Here is a 25,053-nt window from a genome sequence, read left to right as displayed (position 1 = left end):
GGGGCTGTGATGCGTATCTGGCCTATGTGAGGTATGTTAGTGTTGATACTCCCACCGTGGAGTCAGTTCCTATAGTAAGGGATTTTCCTGATGTATTTCCAGCGGATATTCCAGGTATGTCACCCGATAGGGATATTGACTTTGGCATTGATTTGTTACCGTGAACTCAGCCCATTTCTATTCTACCATATCGTACGGCCCCAGTAAAGTTGAAAGAATTAAAAGAACAGTTACCAGAGTTGCTTGATAAAGGCTTCATTCGGCCCAGTGTGTCGCCTTGGGGTGCTCCTGTCTTATTTGTAAAGAAGAAGGATGGTTCTATGCGGTTACACTGAAGAACAGGTATCTATTTCCATGTATTGATGACCTATTTGATCAGCTTCAGGGTGCCAGAGTGTTTTCTAAGATCGACTTGCGTTCAGACTATCCTCAGTTGAAGATTCGGGAGCCAGACATCCCGAAGACTTCTTTCATGATTCGATACGGTCATTAAGAGTTCCTTGTGATGTCTTTTGGGCTAACCAACGCCCCAGCAACATTTATGCACTTAATGAATAGTGTATTTCAACCCTATCTTGATTCTCTTGTCATTGTGTTTATTAAAGACATTCTAGTGTATTCCCGGAGTCAGGAAGATCATGAACGACACCTGAGGACTGTGCTTCAAACTTTGAGAGAAAAGAAGTTATATGCAAAATTTTCAAAGTGTGAATTCTGGCTGGATTCAGTGAGAATTTTGGTCCATATAGTTTCGTGTGAGGGTATCAAGGTAGATCCAAAGAAGATTGAAGCAGTGCAGAGTTGGTCCAGACCATCCTCAACTATGAAAATCCAGAGTTTCCTTGGTTTGGCAGGGTATTATCGCCTATTTGTAGAGGGTTTCTCTTCTATTACTGTATCTATGACCAAATTGACCCAGAAGGGTGCTCCGTTCAGGTGGACCGAGTAATGTGAGGAGAGATTCCAAAGGCTCAAGACAACTTTGACTACAGCCCTAGTGTTGGTATTACCTACGGGTTCAGGGTCTTATACCGTGTATTGTGATGCGTCACGTATTGGTCTCGGTGCAGTGTTGATATAAGACGGTAGGGTGAATGCTTACGCGTTCAGACAGTTAAAGGTACATGAGAAGAATTATCTGGTCCACGAACTTGAGTTAGCAGCTATTTTTCATGCCTTGAAGATTTGGAGGCATTATTTATATGATGTCCATTGTGAGGTCTACACCGATCATCAGAGTGTACAACATCTGTTTAAATAGAAGGATCTTAATTTTCGGCAGCAGAGATGGTTGGAGTTGCTTAAGGATTATGATATCACCATTCTCTATCATCCCGGGAAGGCCAATGTAGTGGACGATGCCTTGAGTCGTAAGGCGGAGAGTTTGGGCATCTTAGCATATTTACCGGTAGCAGAGAGGCCTTTAGCCTTGGATGTTGAGGCCTTGGCCAATCAGTTTGTTAGATTGGATGTTTCCGAGCCGATCCGACTTTTGGCTTGTGTGGTTTCCTAGTCCTCTCTGTATGATTGTATCAGGGAGTGTCAGTATGATGACCCCCATCTGCTTGTCCTTAAGGACACAGCTCAACACGGTGATGCCAAAGAAGTTACTGTTGGTGATGACGATGTATTACGGATGCAAGGCAGGCTATGCGTGCCTAATGTAGATGGTTTGCGTGAGTTGATTTTTTCCAAGAGTCTCACAGTTCACAGTACTCCATTCATATGGGTGCTGCAAAGATGTATCAGGACTTGAGACAACACTATTGGTGGAGGCAGATGAATAAAGACATAGTGGAGTATGTAGCTCGGTGTCTAAATTGTCAACAAGTGAAATATGAGCATCAACGACCAAGAGGATTGATTCAGAAGTTAGAGATTCCAGAATGGAAATGGTAGCAGATCACTATGGATTTCGTTGTTGGTCTCCCACGGACTCAGAGGAAGTTCGATGCAGTTTGGGTGATTGTGGATAGGTTGACCAAGTCAGCTCATTTCATTCTTGTGATGACTACCTACTCTTCTGAGCCGTTGGCTCGAATCTATATTCGTGAGATTGTCAGACTTCACGGCGTACCGGTATCTATCATCTCTGACCGGGGTATGCAGTTTACATCATGGTTCTGGAGGGCAGTACAGTGTGAGTTGGGTACTCGGGTAGAGTTGAGTACAACATTTCACCCTCAGATGGACGGACAGTCAGAACGCACTATTCAGATACTTGAGGATATGCTTCGTGTATGTGTGATTGATTTTGGGGGTTCTTGGGATCACTTCTTACCACTTATAGAGTTTGCTTACAATAACAGTTATCAGTCGAGCATTCAGATGGCGCCGTATGAGGCCTTCTATGGCAGGCGGTACCGATATCCAGTGGGTTGGTTCGAACCGGGTGAAGGTAGACTATTGGGTACAGAATTGGTTCAGGATGCCTTGGGAAAGGTTAAATTGATTCAGGATCGACTTCGTACAGCCCAATCTAGACAAAAGAGTTATGCGGATCGGAAGATTCGTGATGTTGCATTCATGGTTAGTGAGCGGGTCTTGCTCCGGGTTTCACCTATGAAGGGTATTATGAGGTTCGGTAAGAAAGGCAAGTTGAGCCCTAGGTATATTGGGCCTTTTGAGATTCTTGAAAGAGTTGGAGAGGTAGCTTACAAACTTGCACTACCACCTAGTCTCTCTGTAGTTCATACGGTATTCCATGTTTCTATGCTCCAGAAGTATCACGGCGATCCGTCCCATGTGTTAGATTTCAGTTCATTTCAGTTGGACAAGGATCTATCTTATGTTGAGGAACCAGTGGCTATTTTGGACAGGCAGGTTTGAAAGCTGAGATCAAAGAACATAGCTTCCGAGGGGGTTCAATGGAGGGGTCATCCGGTCGAGGAGGCTACTTGGGAGACCGAGCAAGATATGTGCAACCATTATCCTCATCTTTTCACCACTTCAGGTATGTCTCTATGCTCGTTCGAGGACGAACGATTATTTTAATAGGGAGAGGATGTAACGACCCGGCCAGTCATTTTAAAAGTTGTATCCCCATTCCTCTTTTTATTGCTCATTATGTGCTTTATAACTGTTATGTTACTTGACGGGGTAGTCGGTCCAGGTCCGGAAAGATTTTAGAATGAATTAGAACACTTAGTTCCAAAGTTTAAAACTTAAGTTGAAAAGGTTGGCTGGATGTCGACCTATATGTAACGACCCCAGAATAAAATTTTGATGATTCCAAAAACTTTGTATGGTGATTTTGGACTTAAGAGCGTGTTCGGAATTTTATTTGGATGTCCGTAGTTAAATTAGGCTTGAAATGGCTAAAGTAGGAATTTAAGTTTGGAAGTTTGACCGGGGAGTTGACTTTTTGATATCGATGTCGGAATCCAGTTCTGAAAATTTTCATAGCTCCGTTAGGTCATTTATGACTTGCTTGCAAAACGTGAGGTCAATCAGACTTGATTTAGTAGGTTCGTGCGTCGTTTATAGAAATTGAAAGTTTCAAAGTTCATTAGGCTTGAATCTATGGGTGATTCATGTTTTTAGTGTTGTTGGATGTGATTTGAAAATTCGACTAAGTTTAGGACTTGTTAGTATATTTGGTTGAGGTTCCGAGGGGGTCGGGCGTGTTTCGGATGGTATTCGGAGTATTTTCCTTCATTTTGGCACTACTGGTAGCTGCTGATTTTTGGTATTTTAAACCTTCTTCGCGATCGCGTGAGGTCAATCGCGATCGCATAGGTTGGGTCAGTATGTGCATCGTGATCGCGTTGCATTGTTTGCGACCGCGTAAGGTTAATTGAGGGCTGTTGAGTTTTGTGCTTCGCGATCGCGTAAAGGGGATACGATCGCGTAGCTTTGAGACTTTGTGACTCGCGAACGCGTGAAGACAGTCGCGTTCGCATAGAGTAATGGAGCAGAAGTGGAGGTCATGCATTTTCCCTAAGAGATCCCGTGAAGAGGGTTGCGATCGCGTAGAGATAGGAACTCTGTGCTTTGCGATCGCGTGGTGATATCCGCGATCGCGTAGAGTTATTTTGGGCAGTGGAAAGATTATTCTTCGCGATCGCGTAGAGAAAATGACTGGGCAAGTAGTTTAAGTTCTGTAAATGGGAATTCGTCCCATTTTCCATTTTTAACGATTTGGAGCTCGGATTAAGGCGATTTTTGGGAGATTTTCAAAGAAAACATTGGGGTAAGTGTTTTTAACTCAATCTTGGTTAGATTACCCGAATCCATCACTGTTTTTAACATTTAATTAGTGATTTACGTTTGAAAAATTTGAAAACCCTCTTGGATAGATTTGAGGATTTGAGGGTCGAATTGTTATCGGAAGTTAGTCATTTTGGTATGGTTAGACTCGTGGTTGAATGGGCGTTCATATTTCGTAACTTTCGCCGGATTCCGAGACGTGGGCCCCACGGGCAATGTTTGATTTAATTTCGAATTTTATTGAAAAATGTAGTATTTTCTTACGGGATTGATTCTATAATTTTTTGTTATTGTATCGAATTAATTATGACTAGATACGAGTCGATCAGAGTTGAAAAGTCGAGGAAAAGGCATACTACTTGGTTAAATTGGAGCAAGTCGAGGTAAATAACTTGTCTAACCTTGTGTGGGGGGAAATTTCCCCTAGGATTGGTATTAATGTGATAATTATAATGTGATGAAAGTCGTGTACACGAGGTGACGAGTGTGTACACGGGCTAAATGTGAAAGATTATATTTTTAAATTGTGTAGATCACTGTTGCATATTAATTAAATTATTAAATCTTGTTATATTCTCCATCATTGATTTTATTTATATACTTTAAATTTGTTTGACCTTCTCCTGCTAATTGTTTTAACCTGTTAGCTGAAACTTGGTTTCTTTTTTTCGGTGTATTAATTAAAGGTGGAATTTCTTTAATTTCAAATATTATTAAAAATGAAGTATTTTATATTTTAAAAATTTATATTTAAAACAAGGTAGTAAATTTGTGAATTATTATATTTGCTGAATATTTTGTGAGATATTCGTACTAATTGTGATGGAGTCATGAGCTCTTTATTGTGGAAAAATATTATCATGAATTATTTTGGCATGAGCCGTGAGTTCTTTATTATGGAAAAATATTGTTGTTGATTTATTTTGGCAAATTGAAATATTTGGGCACTTGAGGTGCAAATTGTGATATTAATACGCATGCGGTGGTATAAGGTTTGGGTGTTGAAATACATGCGGTGAGATAAGGGTGGCTTGATACGCGTGGCTAGTAAGGAAAACTACTAGAAGTCATGCGGTGTGATATGGATGGCTAAAATGCGGGATGCTATTTCGGAAAAAATATTTTCTTTAAAATAAATTGTGAAGGCTCCCGCAGTGATATAAGGAAATGAGATATTGTGAATTTATTTATGATTTGGGACTACGAGGCGGTACATCGGGCGTGCCCTTGTTGATATTGATTTATGGCCGCAGTTGCCTTTGATTATTGTTGTGATTTTCCTGAAGTTGAAAAAAATTATGTTTTGTTTCCACGGGGTATTAATTGCCATTATTTGGTGTAATTAAATGGTGACATACTAGTTGATTCATTTTCATTGTCATTTTATCTTATTATATTGTTAAATATTTTACCGTGCCATTATTTATTTTTCCAGTAGGGCCTGACCTGGCCTCGTCACAACTCTACCGAGTTAGGCTTGGCACTTACTGGGTACCGCTGTAGTATACTCATACTACGCTTCTGCATATATTTTTGTGCAGATCCAGGTACATCTTATCAGTCCAGACACCAGTGAGTTACCTGTGTACCGGAGATTTTGAGGTATATCTGCCAGCGTCCGTAGACTCCGGACTTCCAAATAATTTTGCGGACACGCTCTCAAGTCCAAAATCACCATACGGAGCTATTGGAATCATCAAAATACTTTTTTTGTGTTGTTTACATATAAGTCGACATCCGGCCAACTGTCACGCCCCAAACTCGGGGAGCGCGACCGGTGCTAAACCGAGAGAACCTAGCCGAGCAAGCCTATTAGATTTTCTTCTACCCAAACTCATCCATGAATAAAGAGGAGGTGTACTCCATTAATCATTTACTGAAAAGATTTTATTAACAACTTCCTTTTTCATTCTCATTAGAAGCTTCATTCATAATTTTCAAAATATTACGAGTTTATAGAATTAATGAAAAACATGATTTTTAAATACCAACATTTGTTGTTCAATTCCCAACTTCAATCACAACCCACAACTTGTCTACGGAGCCTCTAAATACAATAGAAGAGTAATATGGAAATGCCAGCAACAAGGCCCCAGCTATACCTCAAAACACAGTACATGAGAAACAAAAGATACATGACTCCGAAATGAAGTGGGGCTCACCAAATCAGCTGAAAAGAGTGCACTGCTATCACTGATCAATGTCGCCTGTTGTTGAACCACATCCATCCATTAAAGATGCAGCGCCCCCAGCAAAAGGGACTTTAGTACTGTCGAATAGCACTAGTATGCATAGCTAAAAGCCCTCTTTCAAAATAGAATTCCCACATAAGAAAAAGTAACACATAGAAACAACAAGTCATAATCAACAATATCCAAATGTTCAGTTAAAACATAATAATTTTCAAAATACGAACTTCATAAACAATTTTGGTTGGGAGATCATTAGCACCGATATACCACCGTCTTTGTTAGCACGATGTCTGATCACGCCCGATCGGCTAGGCCATCTCCCCACGAACAATGTGGTTTGACGTGTGATGCGAAAGAAAGTTGTTACCAAGAGTAGTACCACCATATGCGCTATATGGCATCTGATCTCCACCCGATCAGCTAGGCCGCCTTCCCACATATGCCGTACGGGTTGACTTTTCCAATCCACAAAGGTTCTAGTTTCATCCTAATTAAGGGGAATAATATCACAATTTCCCAAAGGTTCTAATTTCATCCCAAATAAGGGGAATAATCACAATCACCCCTACACCGACACGTGTAGTTTCAGGGGTGGGCCTTATGACCCACCCTTCTTCGGTTTTGCTAATGATGCTCCCAAAAATATTTTTGATTTGATTTGCAAACAGAAATATTATAAATACAATTGTACTCACCTCTACATCTTTCACATTGTATAAATTCTCATTAGTATTCCCAGTCATTCACAACGACAATATTTCCTTGGCTCATTACGCCATTCACAAGATTCTTTATTCCTAGCACGATGGCCGTATTTCATATTCCACACTTTCACCTCTTTCAATTTCAAAGATCACCATCAAGTATCAACATGTAGGATATTTCAGAAATTATATACTTCAAATCCATTTGAAATGGAAACTTCAAACACAAATGGTTTCTTCCCAAAGAATGAGGCATACCATCCAACAATAGAAACACACATGAAAATCATAAACAATCAATACACCATTTGTTCTTACAATGCTCATCCCTAGCAATGACAATGTACCAGTTCAACACATGAGTATATAGAACTAGAATCACACTAGATATATTTATAAAGCAAAGCATTAGTTAAAGCAACAACTAATGGGCATGAATTGAGTACAAAAGCTTTTAGGTAATTCTATCTTCGAAGTCATTTTTAAACAATTGAGTCGAGGCTCATTTCATATTCTTTATCGCATCTTCACAAATTATTTGCACTACTAGACATAATCATAACTTAAATTCTTGGCACGTTGGCCACACTCTATATCCCCAATTAACTTATTTCACTTCCAACCATCCTTATAAATTATCAACAATAAGACATTTCCAAATCAAGACTTTAGGTACACATATGAGCAATTAAGAGTCTTAAGAATATTGAGATTTTCTCACACAATTTGGCATATTATCTTTCATTGAAACACGACTCAAAGCCATAACCTTTTAATACGCAACCCATACTTTGAAACTTATGGAAGCATTATGGAATTCAATTCCAAGAGAGAAAGTTTAGGCAACATACCTCAATCGAGCTTCCTTAACTCTAGAATGATCCGGAATTCTTTGCAATCCCAATCTATTTTGAGACATAACAAAATTGAACCATAATTAGGAAGATATTCATGGTCTCAGCTCATTTGAGCATTTTATGAGACACTAGGTGTGCAAATTTAACCACAAGGTTCTTCTACAAGATTTTCTTCACTCCACAATCCAATCCTTACTTATTTCAGCTAAACAATCTTCCCACAATTTTTATTGGTTGGTACATGCATGTATAAATAATAATCTCATACCCATGAATCATACTCCAAATCAACCATCTTCTACCCAAATTCGAAATTGAAAACTAGGGTGTGGAACCTTACCTCTTAGATGAAGAACTTGTGGGTTTTCCTTGTTAATCTTCCAAGATTTGAGCAAAACTTGATGAATAATTAGCCTAGGGTTTCCTCTCTCTCTAAAACACTCTCCCTTCTCTCTAAAACATCAGAAATTTTGCTCAAAAATGACCATTTGCGTGTATTTAACGAAGTAGGGTCGGGTTGTCAGAACCCAAAAATAGAGCTCCAGAACAGGTTCTGCGGTCGTATATGCGACTGCATAATGGATATGCAGACCGCATATCGGTCTCATAATTACAGACCAAAACTATCAAAATTATGTCCGTGTATGTGGTCACTATGCGGTCCGCATAACTGTTATGCGTTCGCACAATGCACCACATAACAGTTATGCGGTCGCATAGTCGACCTCATAATTTCCCCCAAACTGGCCCTTCTCCTGCTCACTTATGCGGCCCGCAGAGTGGTTCTGCGGTCGCATAATGGACCGCAGAAATGCATTTTTCCGCCAAAAATTTTCCTTTACTTTCCGGTGCATTGTTCAATCCAAACACGTAAGCCTACTCCGGTACCACGAAACCTTGAATTCAATTGTGAAATTTACGGGGCTTTACACTGAAATACTTCAAACTTTTCCGGGGTGTTACACCAACTATTTCAACTTAAGCTGTAAATCTTGGAACTAAGTGTTCCAATTCATTTAAAAACCTCACCGGACCCGAACCAATTACCCCGGCAAGTCACATAACAACTGTAAAGCATAAAGTGAGTAGTAAATTAGGGAACAAGACTATAATACTCAAAATGATCGGTCAGGTCGTTACACTTTTACATGCTGGAAGATTATTCCAACAATATATTGTGGATGAATAGATAAAAATTTAAAGCCAATTATTATACTTTGCTTCTTTTAATCAGGATTTATTCAGAGTTGATGTATTAGGTTGGCTCTTATATATTTTACGATGTGGGGAAAGAGAAGCTTCACAAGTTGGAAAACAAAAAATACTCCCACTTAGCTTAAAAAGAGGCCCAAGAGATATGCGTCGAAGGTATATGGATGCTATTGCATTAGTGCAACGCTTTGGAAAACCAAATATTGTCACGATCCAAAATCCCACCATAGGCGTCGTGATGGAACCTAGTCTCTAAGACTAGGTAAGCCGATTTCTATTACAAAACTAACAGCAGAATAAATATGATTATACAACCTCCCAAGACTGGTAGTACTGAGTCACGAACTCTAACTGAATACATAGAATGATCACGAGGACCGAATATACAATACTGTTTGATTACAAATTAACAGTACAATAAAATGAAAAGACCCCAAGGGACTGCGATGACCAAGAAGCTCTACCTTGAATCCTTACGATCCCTCTTTAACTCTGCTCAAGTCCGATATCTCCAATACTTGTCTCTGCACAAAAATGTACAGAAGTGTAGTATGAGTACACCACGATCGGTACCCCATAAGTATCAAGACTAACCTCAATGAAGTAGAGAAAATGTACAGTCAAGACACTCACTAGTCTAATAACCTGTGCAATATAATATACAAAATAATAGGAAACAAATAACATCAAGGCAATATAAAATAACCAATGATATGCACAGTAAGACAATAAAATCACCATTTAATATCGCTCAACAATTAATAAATACAGTTACACCCAGTTAAATCAAGTTCTTCACTTAAATATCTTTCACATATAATTTTTACAAATAAAACTCGTTTTCAGATATAATTTCATCAAATAAAAATCCTTCAAATACAATTCTTTCATATAATTCTTCTTGAATAAAAATCCTTTCAAATAAATATTTTGAATATAATGTTTTCGATTAAAGAGTCACCATGTGACACCTCATTTAAAAATCATAAAAATACGGGTCTCAGCCCATTTTTATATTTTTCGTAAACACGGGTCTCAGCCCATTTTTTATATTTCCACGGCACCTTGTGCCCATAATTAAATCATCATATTTTCCCGGCACCTCGTGCCCTCATTTCATATCACAACTGCACGGACAATTCACGTGCCAAATATCATTATCATTTCATCATAGCACCTCGTACCCACATTTCATATCACAACTGTGCGGACAATTCACGTGCCAAATATCCTCATTATTTACTCACGGCACCTCGTGCCCACATTTCATTTTATAATCTCAATTTCAACATAAATCAGATTGTTATCAATTTACCAATAACAAGACAAATTGCACAAGGTATAAAAATAAACACAAGCAAATCACAACATCACATGAAAATCATCAACACCACATCATCACATATCTTCCCTGACAATAGACACCCTTATCGCTCCTATTTCCACCCTTATCACTCCTATAGCCACCCTTATCGCTCTGCCAAGACAATATCAATAGCCACCCTTATCGCTTATATTACCACCCTTATCGCTCCGCCCAGACCATATCAATAGCCACCCTTATCGCTCATATTGCCACCCTTATCGCTCCGCCTAGACCATATCAATAGCCACCCTTATCGCTCCTATTTCTACCCTTATCGCTCCTATTGCCACCCTTATCGCTCCGCCCAGTCCATATCAATAGCCACCTTATCGCTCATATAGCCACCCTTATCGCTCTGCCCAGACCATATTCCAACAACCACAGTGAAATGTCACCCTTATACCCACATAATATCAACGGTGAAATGCCACACTTATATCCTCAAAATAATAATTAACACAACACAACAATTTACATAGGAAATTATCACGGCAACATAAAAAAATCAATTCATATCACAATTTGCCCAATGACTACAACCAAATTCCAAAGCTACAACCAAGTCAATTAGTTTCACAACAAATAGCCAAAATCTCAACACAATGTGTACAACACCCAAAAACAATCAATAGAGATAGAAATTACTCAACATAAAGCAAAGTCTTCATTAAATTCAAATTTTTAATAATTATATAAACACCTCTTCTTAAGCTCATTTAATTAATTATTTCCAGAGGGAAAATCCATAATGAAATTAAATTCCAATAATTATCAAACCGACAAATTCACGGAATTACATAAATAATCAAGTAACAATCACATCAAATTGTCATATAATAACATATTCAACAACAAGGATTTAGGCACGACAAATAGATGATTAAATATATACCAACAATTATCCAATTTACCACACAATATGCTCAAGACTTTAACTCAATAAAGTTTACACATATAACCCGAGTATGTAATCGTCACCTCGCATACACGGTTTTTTACATTTCACAAATGACACATAAGACTCGATGCCTAAGGGGTAATTCCCCCACTCAAGGATAAACAAGATACTTACCTTTTTGAAGTTATGCCGATATTGCAAAATTGCCTTCTTGCTTGAATTGACCTCCGGACTGCTCAAATCTATCCAAATTAATTGCATAACTTCATTAAAATTCATCAGAAATAATTTCGGATAATAAAGTGTCGACATAAAAATTTATTCCAAAAAATCAACAAAATTCAATGCGGGGCCTGCTTCTCAAAACCCGTCAAAATTTTTACGAAATCCGAACACCCATTCCGATACGAGTTCAACCATCCCAAATTTATCGAATTCCAATAACAAATCGACCTCCAAATCTTAAATTTGTGGTTTATGAGGTTTCTACAATTTTTCCCAAATTTCCATCTCAAAGTACTAATTAAATGATGAAATCAGTGATATATTCATGTATAATAACCAAATCCGAGTTAGAATCACTTACCCCGATGAATTTCTTGAAAAAACCACGAAACATCGTCTCAAACCGAGCTCCCAAAGTCCAAAAATAAAATAATAACCTAAACCTCAGATATATAGTTCATCCTCTGAACTTCCAATGTGCGGTCCAGACAAAAATGGCGCGGCCACACATCCCCAGCTCCTGCGGTCGCACAAAAATGGTGTGGCCGCACTTCATAGCCTTCTCCTCTACCAAGCTTCAGTAAATTAGCCATAACTTTCTTTACAGATGTCCTAATTATGATATATTTATCTTTCTAGAAACTAGACACGAAGGGTTACAACTTTTATTTATGAATCATCTCAAATGTATTTGTAAATCAAAAGATATAAGCTTTTGAAATCGGACCAGCGAATCTGCAGAACTCCCTGGAGCGCGGCCGCGGAAAGAATTGTGCGGTCTGTGCCCCTCCTCCGAGGTCCGCACTTTTCTACCGCGGTCCACACATCTCCTATGCCTCAGCACCCCAAAATGCACGGTCCGCGGACCCCAAAAGTGCCAGAATAATATTGGAGTGTCGAAATGCCCAGACTCGCTCAAAACTCACCCCAAGACTCATCCAAAACCTCCCGAACACAAATCATATATGAATTTCACTCATAAAACACCCTACGAACCTTATCGCGCAATCAAAACAATGAAATGAGGTCGTCTTGACCCGATATTGACCATGGACAAACTCCCAAATTTTGTAACTTTACTAATTTCTCAATCAATGATCCAAAAATACACCCAAGCCCCTCGAGACCTCAACCAAATATACCAACACGTCCCAAAATACAATATGAACTTAGTGGAGGTTTCAAATCTCGTCAAACAACGTCATAATTACGAATCGCGCCTCGAATCAAATTATGAGTTTTCGAATCTCCCAACTTCTATGTTTTGCGCCGAAACGTATCAAATCAATCCGGAATGACTTCAAATTTTTCACACAAGTCATAAATGATATAATGTAGGTATTTAAATTTTCAGAATCAGATTCTGGCCCCAATATCAAAAAGTCGACTCCCCGGTCAACTCTTTTCTTTTAAGCTTCTTAAATAAGAATTGTTCTTTTAATTAAATTTCGAATCTTCCAAAAATCAAACTCGACCACACCCACGGGTCATAATACTTATTACAAAGTTGCTCAAGACCTTAAGTCACTGAACAGGGCATTAATTCTTAAAACGATAAGTCGGGTCATTACAATTTTTGACTATGACGCGTAATCCTTCTTGGCCTGAAATAAAAGAAAACCTTCTAACGATAGATGAAACACAAAATAGACCCGATTTAGTTAGTCGAGTATTTTGAGCAAAACTAGAAGAGTTGAAAAATGATATTCTCAAAACACAAATATTTGGTAAAGTCGCAGCATTTATGTATACAGTGGAATTCCAAAAATAGGGACTTTCACATGGTCATTTTCTTATAATACTTGATGAAAAATATAAATTACTAACTCTTGAAGCATATGACCAATTTGTATGTGCTGAGTTACTGGATAAAAAAGAAAATCCTACACTATATTCACTTGTTATAGATTACATGGTGCACGGTCCATGTGGAGATTTAAATCCAACAAATTCTTGTATGAAAAAAGGTCACTGTAAATTTAAGTATCCAAAAGAGTTTGCAGAACAAACAACTAAAGGAAAAAATTCGTATCCAATTTACAGAAGACGAAACACATGAAAGAAAGTGCAAATAAGAGGACACCTTGATAATTCATGGGTTATTCCTTATAATCCATATTTACTTTGTAAGCTCAAATGTCATATGAATGTAGTGATTTGCTGTGATATTAAAGTTGTTAAGTACATTTATAAGTATATTTGCAAAGGACGTGATAAAATTATATTTCATATACATGCTAATGATACAAACATAGAGATAGATGAAATAAAGGAATATCAATCTACTAGGTGGATGTCACCACCTGAGGATGCATGGCGTATATTTGTTTTCCCTATTAGTGAAATGTTTCCAATTGTATATCATCTTCAGCTACATCCTGATGGACAACAACTTGTTTCCTTCAAGAATACATACAATATTAGTAAAATTGTGAACAATCTTATGGTTAAGAAAACAATGGATTAATAACATAGCAAATAATTATCTGAAACTTGACGACATTTGATAACTTACAGCTTTAGACATTCATTCTACTAAATTGTTATCACAAAGTAATAATCCTCTTTTTCTGCAGCTTCTCTAAATATTTTACATTGTACTCCATTTCAGTTCGCAAATCTTCATATGATTTTGGTCCTTTCACATTCATTAGAAGCAGTCTAAGATAGTATCTTTCCCCTTCAATTGTATGACATGTCATCACACGACCAATAACACTATCGATAAAATAAAGATGCTATGGACTTAAATTTATTATATCGAGAATTTCCAGAATACTTTGTATGGTCAACAACAGAAAAAACATGGACACATCGTCAACGAGGAAGTGTTATTGGTCGTGTGATGACATGTCATCCAATTGAAGGGGAAAGATACTATCTTAGACTGCTTCTAATGAATGTGAAAGGACCAAAATCATATGAAGATTTGCGAACTGTAAATGGAGTACAATGTAAAATATTTAGAGAAGCTGCAGAAAAAGAGGATTATTACTTTGTGATAACAATTTAGTAGAATGAATGTCTAAAGCTGTAAGTTATCAAATGTCGTCAAGTTTTAGATAATTATTTGCTATGTTATTAATCTGTTGTAATCCAACTAATCCAAGAGAATTATGGGAAAATTTTGAAAACACAATGTCTGAAGATTTCAAAAAAAAATCGAATATAGATACTGTCGCGACCCAAAATCCGACCATATGCGTCGTGATGGCACTTAGTCTCTAAGACTAAGTAAGCCGATCATAATAACAATTCAAGCCATTTTTTTAAAAGGAATTTAATACAAGTGTCAAAACCAATAGCAGAAATATTCAAACAACCTCCCAAGACTGGTAATACAGAGTCATGAACTCTAACTGAATACATAAATGATCTCAAGGATCGAATATACAATATATCATTCAAATAATAATTGGCAGTGCAATAAAATGAAAATACTCCAAGGGACTGCGACGGCCAAGCGATCCTACCTTGAATCCTTGCGATTACACTCTAACCTCTACCTGAATCTGATATCTCCAATACCTGTCTCTGCACAAAAATGTGCAGAAATATAGTATGAATACACCACAGTCGGTACCCAGTAAGTACAAGATTAATCTCGGTGGAGTAGTGACAAAGTACAGTCAAGACACTCACTAGTTAAATAATTTGTGCAATATAGCAGTATACAATAATACTGGAAAATAACTAGCAATGATAGCAACAAAAATCAACCACTGATATAAACAACAAGGCAACAGAATACCATAATTATTGCTCAAACGAATAAGGGATAGAAGTACAACCAATTAATCAATTCCTTCAAATAAAGATCTTTCACATATAATTCTTTCAAGTAAATACCTTTCGAATATACTTCTTTCAAATAAATATCTTTAGAATATAATTCTTTAAAATAAAAGTCAATATGTGACACCTCATTTCATAATCATAAAACACGAGTCACAGCCCACTTTCATATTTTCACGGTACCTCGTGCCCATATTTCTATCATAATCGCACGGACAACTCACGTGCCAATAATAAAAATTATTATATTTTCCCAGTACCTCGTGCCCACATTTCACATCACATCTGCACGGACAGTTCATGTGCCAATAACATAATCCGCCCGACAATAGCCAAAGGCTCACAATTTCAATATAGATCATACTATTATCAAGTTTATCGAAACAACAAGACAAGTTGCACAAGATATAAAAATAAACACAAGGGAAAATCACAACATCACATGAAAATCACCAGCACAATAACCCAACATCATTGCATATCATCCCTAACAATAGCCACCATTATCTCTCATATAGCCATCCTTATCACTCCTATAATAGCCTCCCTTATCCCTCCACCATGACAATATCAATAGCCACCCTTATCAGTAATGACCCGACCGATCATTTTACGTATTACAGCCTTGTTCCCCTATTTACTGCTCAATTTGTGCTTTACAGTTGTTATGTGACTTGTCGGGGTAATTGGTTCGGGTCCGGTGAGGTTTTGTAATGAATTGGAACACTTAGTTCCATGGTTTAAATCTCAAATTGAAATAGTTGACCGAATGTTGACTTATATGTAAACGACCCCAGAATAGAGTTTTGATGATTCCAACAGCTCCGTATGGTGATTTTGGACTTAGGAGCATGTCCGAAAAATTATTTGGAAGTCCGTAGTTAAAGTAGGCTTGAAATGGCTAAAATATAAATATAAGTTTGGAAGTTTGACCGGGGAGTTGACTTTTTGATATCAACGTCGGAATTCAATTCTGGAAATTGGAATAGGTCCGTTATGTCATTTATGACTTGTGTGCAAAATTTGAGGTCAATCGGACTTGATTTGATAGGTTTCGGCATCGAGTGTATAAGTTGAAATTTCTTAGTTTCATTAGGCTCGAATTGGGGTATGATTCATGTTTTTATCGTTGTTTGATGTGATTTTGGGTTTCTACTAAGTTTGTATGACATTTTAGGACTTGTTGGTATATTTGGTTAAGGTCCCGGGGGCCTCGGGCAAGTTTCGGATGGTTAACGAATCAAATTCAAACTTAGAACAAAACTGGAAACCTTCTGCCTTCTGATGCAATCACACCTGCAGAAATTGGCTCGCAGGTGAGAGCTCGCAGAAGCTAGCCTGGAATTGCAAAAGTGTGTGGTCCGCAGAAGCGGACGAAATGTCGCAGAAGCGCGACCGCAGAAGCGACAACATGGTCGCATATGCGGCCTGGGCTAGGAGTGCACTGAACCGCAGAAGCGGATTGAGGTGATTTTTCAGAAAGAATTACGTGGTTTGAGGTAAGTAACAGTTCTAAAAAATTTTCTGAGGGCATGAAACCCCAAATTATGTGTTATGTGATCGGTTTTGAGGTGACACACTAGCTAGATGACGGGCGTGTGGGCATGCACCGTAGGAATTGTGACTTGGTCAAATTCTATGGAACTGTGTAGTTGAATAATCCTTTGTTATCTTTACATTATCCATGTAGTAGAGAAATTGAACCACAAATCATGTTTAGATTATCAGTTGGAATTGTAGTGACCTACAGAGGTCGTGTATATGTTGAATTATCTGCTAAATTGTTGTTTTTTTACTCAGTCACAGTTTACTTGTTTATTTTATCTCAATCTTTATTGTTCCTTATTGATACATTATATCATTTCTATTGGGGCTGATTTTCATGATTTCTGAAAGCCCGAGAGACTGGAGAGATTTATGACTGAGTGAGCTGAGGGTATAATTGTGAGATATTGATACTATAGCACGTGAGTTGTCTGTGCAGCATGTGAGTTGTCCGTTCAGGATCCATATATTGATACTATAGCACGTGAGTTGTCCATGTGGACCCAGATATTATACTATAGCACGTGAGTTGTCCATGCGGATCCAGATATTATACTATAGTAAATGAGTTATCCGTGCAACATGTGAGTTGTCCATGCAGATTATAGCGCTTGGGCTGAAGGAGCCCCTCCGGAGTCTGTACACCCCCCTAGTGAGCACAAGTACCTACCTACTGAGTGCGAGTGCTGAGCGAGTGGAGGGACTGAGTAACTGTTGCTCTGAGAGGATGCATTGATTTCATTATTGTTGTACTACAGCTGCAATATATCACTGTTTTGGAAATTTTCGAGAGATATTATCTTCTGTTTCAGTCGAACTTGATATGAAATTACTGTTTGGGCCTTAATTGTTTAAATTTTAAGCATGCCTACTTTCTTATGTTAGAAATTACTATAATTGGACTTAGCTATGAAGCTCGTCACTACTTTTATTTCTTTATTTAGTAATGTTACTTGCTGAGATGGTTGTACTCATACTATACCCTGCACCTCGTGTGCAGGTCCAAGTGCTTCCGGATATGGCGACTATTAGATCTCATAGTGTTATCAGTTGGAGACTATCAAGGTAGCTGCTTGGCGTCCGCTGACCTCTTTTTTCAGTTATTGTACAGTTCTATATTTTCATATAGTATTTTTATTAGTCAGACTTTGTTATCATTTGGATGCTCATGTACTCAGTGACACCTGGTTTTGAGAATGTACTTTATGTCGGTAATTTGCGAGATTTTATGAAATTCAACTATTATGTTTCCAAACTGCAAAGAAAATGTGATTTATTGAGGTTGTCGGCTTGCCTAGTATTGAGATAGGCACCATCACGACATGTTAGGATTTTGGGTCGTGACAAGTTGGTATTAGAGCCTAGGTTACATAGGTCTCACGAGTTTGAGCAGGTTTAGTAGAGTCTTGCGAATCGGTACAGAGACTTCTGTACTTATCTTCGAGAGGTAGTCGAACCCTTAGGAAAATTTCACTTTCCTGTATTCTGTCATGCAAATTTGTTAATTCCAGAAACTAAATTTCTGTTATTCTATTCTCTCACAGATGGCGAGGACACGTACTACCATATCGGATGGTCTGCCACCAGTTAGGGCCCAAAGAGGCCTGGGCCGTGGTAGAGGCCAGGGCCGAGGCGGAGGTCGAGGTGTAGCTCGTATAACAGTTGGAGCAGCACCAGTTGCTTCAGCTCAAGAGCAGATTCCAGATATAGTTGAGCCGGCGAGACCAGCTTAGGCACCAGCTGCACCTATTGTGATTCCAGGCCTTCAGGAGGTTTTTGACTAGATATTGACAGTTTGCACTGGCCTTGCTCAGGTGGTTTCAGCTCAGGCCGTGCCATCCACTTCTTACGTCGAGGAGGTACTCATACCCCTATTTCCTGTACACCAGAGCAGGTAGTGTAGGGACTTCAGATAACGGAGCACTACCAGCCTAGCCGGTTGCAGCTGCTCAGGCCTCGGTAGTCCCCTTTATGGCAGATGATGTGCAGAGGAGACTTTAGAGATTTTGGAGGCTTCGACCTCCATCATTTAACAGTGCTGAGTCAGAGGATGCTCATGGTTTTTTGGATAAGTGCCAGCGGATTCTTCGGACAACGGGTATTTTGGAGACCAGTGGGGTCTCATTCACTACTTTTCGGTTTTCTTGGGCTGCCTTCAGATTTTGGGAGGCTTATGAGAGGCATAGGCCGGTCGGTGCAGTACCACTTACATGGCAAGAGTTCTCTGTACTCTTTTTGGAAACGTTCATGCCACAGTCTCGCATGGAGGAGCTGGGTAGACCACTGATAGGGAGAGGATTATGAGGTTTATTGATGGCCTTACGTATCAGCTGCGATTTCTTATGACTAAGAAGAGGGTATCTGGTGCCACTTTTGACGATCTGGTTGACATTGCTCGGCAGATAGAGATGGTCCGTAGCTAGGAGCGTGGCGAGAGGGAGGCCAAGAGGCCTCGAGGTTTGGGCAGTTTTGGTGGGGTACCTTCTGAGGGGCAGTCCAACCACACCAGGGGTCGACCTTATAGGCCCACTCAGACGGGTCGTCCAACTCATCGTGGTGCATCAGCTAGCCACAGTTCTTACAATGCTCACTCAGGCCAGTCTTCATTCAAATCACTACTAGCGTAGAGTTCCCACCATGCCTCGTCCGCTCAGGCTTCTACGGGTAATTCCTCGGGCTATCAGGAGCAACAGTTCCATCAGAGGAGGGGTTGTTTCGAGTGCGGCGAATTTGGTCATATCAAGAGAGATTGTCCTAGGTTGTTGAGTGGTGCTCCAAAATAGAGTTCTAGGATGATGGCACCAGCATCAACACCAGCAGTTGCACCACCCGCCCAGCCAGCTCGGGGTGGGGCTCAGTCAGCTAGGGGTTTCCCAAGAGGGGGAGGCCGATCAGGTGGCGGTCAGGCCCGATTTTATACTTTTCCTGCCAGGCTAGATGGCATTGTTTCAGATGCAGTAATCACATGTATTGTCTTAGTATGCCATAGGGAAGATTCTATATTATTTGACCCTGGTGCTACTTATTCGTATGTATCATCGTACTTTACTCATTATCTGGATATGCCCCGTGAGTCCTTAGTTTCACTTGTTCATGTATCTACACCGGTGGGCGATACTATTATTGTGGATTGTGTGTATCGGTCATGTGTTGTAACTATTGGGGGACTGGAAACTAGAGTTGATCTTTTATTACTTAGCATGGTTAATTTCGATATAATCTTGGGTATGGATTGGTTGTCTCCATGTCATGTTGTTCTGGATTGTCACGCTAAGACTGTGACGTTGGCGATGCCGGGGTTGCCGAAGGTCGAATGGAGAGGTTCTCTAGATTATGCTCCTAGTAGGATAATTTCTTATTTTTAGGCCCAACGTATGGTTGGGAAGGGGTGTTTGTCATATTTTGCCTTAGTGAGAGATGTTGATGCAGACACTCCTACTATTGATTCTGTACCCGTAGTGTAAGACTTTTGGATATATTTCTTGCAGATCCGCCGGGTATGCCACCCGATAGGGATATTGATTTTGGTATTGACTAGTGTTTTAAAAGGCGTGGGCATAAGGCAAGGCGTTTTACATATGCCTCAGCGGGGCATAAGCCGCAAGGTGTGGGCGTAAGCCCCATAGGTATTTAATTTTTAATATTTTATAAAATAATATAATGACATTAAATATTTATAAACAGGTAAAATTGCATAAAAAGTTAAGAAAACTATATATATGAGTGCTCCATCCCCACAAAAAACTAATCAAAACAATCTATTATATGTTACTTACAAGCACAAGTAATTTGAGTCTAAAAGAATAAAGTTTTCTATATGAAGGAACAAAAATGATTATTAACCTGAAATTTGAACTTTGAATTTGCTGCTACGAAGAAGAATGTAGTTCTCTTTGTATTTGTAAAAAAAATTAAATATTCGTTGCTTTTGGAAAATATTAGCATACTAGCGGACAAGATAAAAAATTGGGAAAACAATGAATTAGGGCTTAAATCATTAAAAAAGGTCTTTACTTTTAAATTTAATACTTTTGAGTTCCTTTTTAAACCTTTTGAGTAATTACAAAACTCACTTTTGAGAATTTGGGTATTATATGAAGGACTAATTCATTAAATTTTGTTTTAATTTGAAAAGGTCTCTGGAGCTTACTCCTTACTAAAGAAACGTGTCCCGAACGCCCGGGCGTACGCCCCAAATTGCAGGAAGTACGCCTCTTGAGACTTGAGCCCCACACCATCACTCTGGGGCATTTTTGGTATGCCTCGCCCCGGGGCTCGCCCTAGAAACACCTTTTAAAACAGAGGTATTGACTTGGTGTCAGGTACTCATCCTATTTATATTTCTCCGTATCGTATGGCACCAACGGAGTTGAAAGAATTGAAAGAGTAACTTCAGGAACTCCTTGATAAGGGGTTTATTAGGTCAGTGTGTCGCCTTGGGTAGCACCGGTTCTGTTTGTGAATATGAAAGATAGTACTATGCAGATGTGCATCGACTACAGGCAGTTGAACAAAGTTACAATCAAGAATAAGTATCCCTTGGAGCGTATTGATGATTTATTTGACCAGCTTCACAGAGCGAGGGTATTCTCCAAAATTGATTTGAGATCCGAGTATCACCAATTAAAAATTCGAGACTCGGATATTCTACAGATGGCATTCAGGAACCGTTATGGTCACTATGATTTCTCGTGATTTCTGTTGGGCTGACCAATGCCCCAGTAACATTTATGCACTTGATGAACCGTTATGGTCACTATGATATCCTGGTGTACTCACATAGCCAGGAGGAGCATGCACAACACTTGAGTATTGTATTATAGAGGCTGAGAGAGGAGAAACTTTATGCCAAATTCTCCAAGTGTGAGTTCTGGCTTAGTTCTATGGCATTCTTAGGACACATAGTGTCAAGTGAGGGGATTAAGGTGGATCCAAAGAAGATAAAGGCATTTCAGAGTTGGCCCAAGATATCTTCAACTATTGAGATTCAGTTTTTTCTCATCTTGGCCGGTTATTATCGTTACTTTGTGGAGGGTTTCTCGTCTATTGCATCACCTTAGACCAAATTGACCTAGAAGGGTGCTATTTTTAGGTGGTCAGATGAGTGTGGGGAGAGCTTTGAGAAGCTCAAGACCGCCTTGACCACAGCTTCAGTTCTAGTCCTACCTTCAACTACTGGTTCTTTTACAGTGTATTGTGATGCTTCTCGAATTGGTATTGGATGTGTTTTAATGCAGAAGGATAGAGTGATTGCTTATCCTTCGCGTCAGTTGAAGCCCCAGGAGAAGAACTACCCTGTCTATGATTTGGAGTTAGCTTCCATCGTTCATGCATTGAAGATTTGGAGGCATTATATATGTGGCGTATCTTGTGAAGTGTTTACAGGTCATTGGAGTCTCCAACACTTATTCAAATAAAAAGATCTAAATTTGAGGCAACGAAGATGATTGGAGCTGCTAAAGACTATGATATCACTATTCTGTATCATCCCGGGAAGGCCAATGTTGTGGCCGATGCCTTGAGTAGAAAGACGTTGAGTATGGGTAGCCTTGCATTCATTCATGTTGGAGAGAGGCCTCTTGCAGTTGATGTTCAGGCCTTGGCTAACCAGTTCGTGAGATTAGATGTTTTGGAGCCCAGTCGGGTTCTAGCTTGCGTTGTTTCTCGGTCTTCTTTATATCGTATCAGAGAGCGCCAGTATGATGATCCCTATTTGCTAGTCCTTAAGGATACAATTCAGCACAGTGATGCTAGAGATGTTATTATTGGGGATGATGGGGTATTGAGGATGCAAGGTCGTATTTTTGTGCCAAATGTAGATGGACTACGGGAGTTGATTGTTGAAGAAGCCCACAGTTCGCGGTATTCCATTCATCCGGGTGTCGCTAAGATGTACCAGGATTTGAGGCAACACTATTGGTGGAGAAAAATGAAGAAAGATATAGTTGGGTTTGTAGCTCGGTGTTTAAATTGTCAACAGGTGAAGTACGAGCATCAGAGACCGGCGCGGATTACTTCAGACTTAAAATTCCAAAGTGGAAGTTGGAGCGTATTACCATAGTTCGTAGTTGGACTCCCACGGACTTTGAGGAAGTTTGATGTTGTTTGGGTAATTGTAGATCGGTTGACCAAGTCTGCACATTTTATTCCAGTCGGTACTACTTATTCTTCGGAGTGATTGGCTGAGATTTATATACGCAAAATTGTTCACCTACATGATGTGCCAGTGTCCATCATTTCAGATCGAGGCACATAGTTTACATCACAGTTTTAGAGAGCAATGTAGCGAGAATTTGGTACACAGGTTCAGTTGAGTATAACATTTTACCCTCAGATGGACGGATAGTCCGAGAGCATTATTCAGATATTGGAAGATATGCTACATGCTTGTGTTATAGATTTTGGGGGTTCTTGGGATCAGTTTCTACTACATGCATAGTTTGCTTGCAATAACAGCTACCAATTGAGCATTCAGATGGCTCCGTATGACGCTTTATTTGGGAGATGGTGTCGCTCTCCGGTAGGATGGTTTGAGTAATGTGAGGTTAGGATATTGGGTACTGATCTAGTTCAGGATGCTTTGGAAAAGGTTAAATTGATTCAGGAATGACATCGCACGACGCAGTCTAAATAGAAGAGTTATGTCGATTGGAAGGTTCACGATGTTGCTTACATGGTAAGAGAGAAGGTTCTACTTTGCGTTTCGGCTATGAAGGGTGTTATGAGGTTCAGAAATAAGGGAAAGTTGAGTCCTCGATATATTGGGCCTTTTGAAATACTTAAGAAGATTGGAGATGTGGCTTATGAACTTGCATTGCCACCTAATCTATCTGGTGTTCATTCATTATTTCATGTATCTATGCTTTGGAAGTATGTCAGACATCCGTCTCATGTTTTTTATTTTAGCAAAGTGCAGTTGGATGGTAATTTGACTTATGATGTGGAGCCGGTGTCCATTTTAGACCGGCAGGTTCGAAAGTTGAGATCAAAGAATTAGCTTTAGTAAAATTACAGTGGAGAGGCCAGCCAGTTAGAGAAGCTACTTGGGAGACTGAGTGAGAGATGAGGAGAAAGTATCCATACCTATTTGGGACTCCAGGTATGATTCTAAACCCGTTCGAGGATGAACGTTTATTTAAGAGGGGGAGAATGTAACGACCCGACCGGTCATTTTAAGTATTACATCCCCGCTCCCCCATTTACTGCTTAATTTGTGCTTTACAATTGTTGTGTGACTTGTCGGGGTAATTGGTTCGGGTCCGGTAAGGTTTTGGAATAAATTGGAATACTTAGTTCCAAGGTTTAAAGCTTAAGTTAAAATAGTTGACTGAATATTGAATTATGTGTAAACGACCCCGGAATAGAGTTTTGATGATTCCAATAGCTATTTATGGTGATTTTGGACTTAGGAGCGTGTCCGGAAAATTATTTGGAAGTCCATAATAAAATTAGGGTTGAAATGGCTAAAATAGAAATTTAAGTTTGGAAGTTTTACCGAGGAGTTGACATTTTGATATTAGGGTCAGAATCCGATTCTGGAAATTGGAATACGTATGTTATGCCATTTATGACTTGTGTGCAAAATATGAGGTCAATCGGACTTGATTTGATAGGTTTCGACATCGAATGTAGAATTTTTTAGTTTCATTAGTCTTGAATTGGGGTATGTTTCGTGTTTTTAGCGTTGTTTGATGTGATTTGAGGTTTCGACTAAGTTTGTATGATGTTTTAGGACTTGTTGGTTTGGTTGATGTTCCGGGGACTGGGGCGAGTTTCGGATGGTTAACGGATAAAATTCGGACTTAGATCAAAAGTGGCAACCTTCTACCTTTTGATGGAATCGTATCTGCGGAAATTAACTCGCAGGTGCGAGCTCGCAGAAGCGAGCCTGGAATTGCAGAAGCGTGTGGTTCGCAGAAGCGGACGAAATGTCGCAGAAGCGACAACATGGTCGCATATGCGGCCTGGGCTAGGAGTGCACTGGACCGCAGAAGCGGATTGAGGTGAGTTTTCAGAAAGCATTACATGGTTTGAGGTAAGTAACAGTTCT

Source organism: Nicotiana tomentosiformis, chromosome 3, assembly GCF_000390325.3.
Source record: "Nicotiana tomentosiformis chromosome 3, ASM39032v3, whole genome shotgun sequence".
Lineage (NCBI taxonomy): Eukaryota > Viridiplantae > Streptophyta > Magnoliopsida > Solanales > Solanaceae > Nicotiana > Nicotiana tomentosiformis.
Note: the sequence above shows the minus strand (reverse complement) of the source record.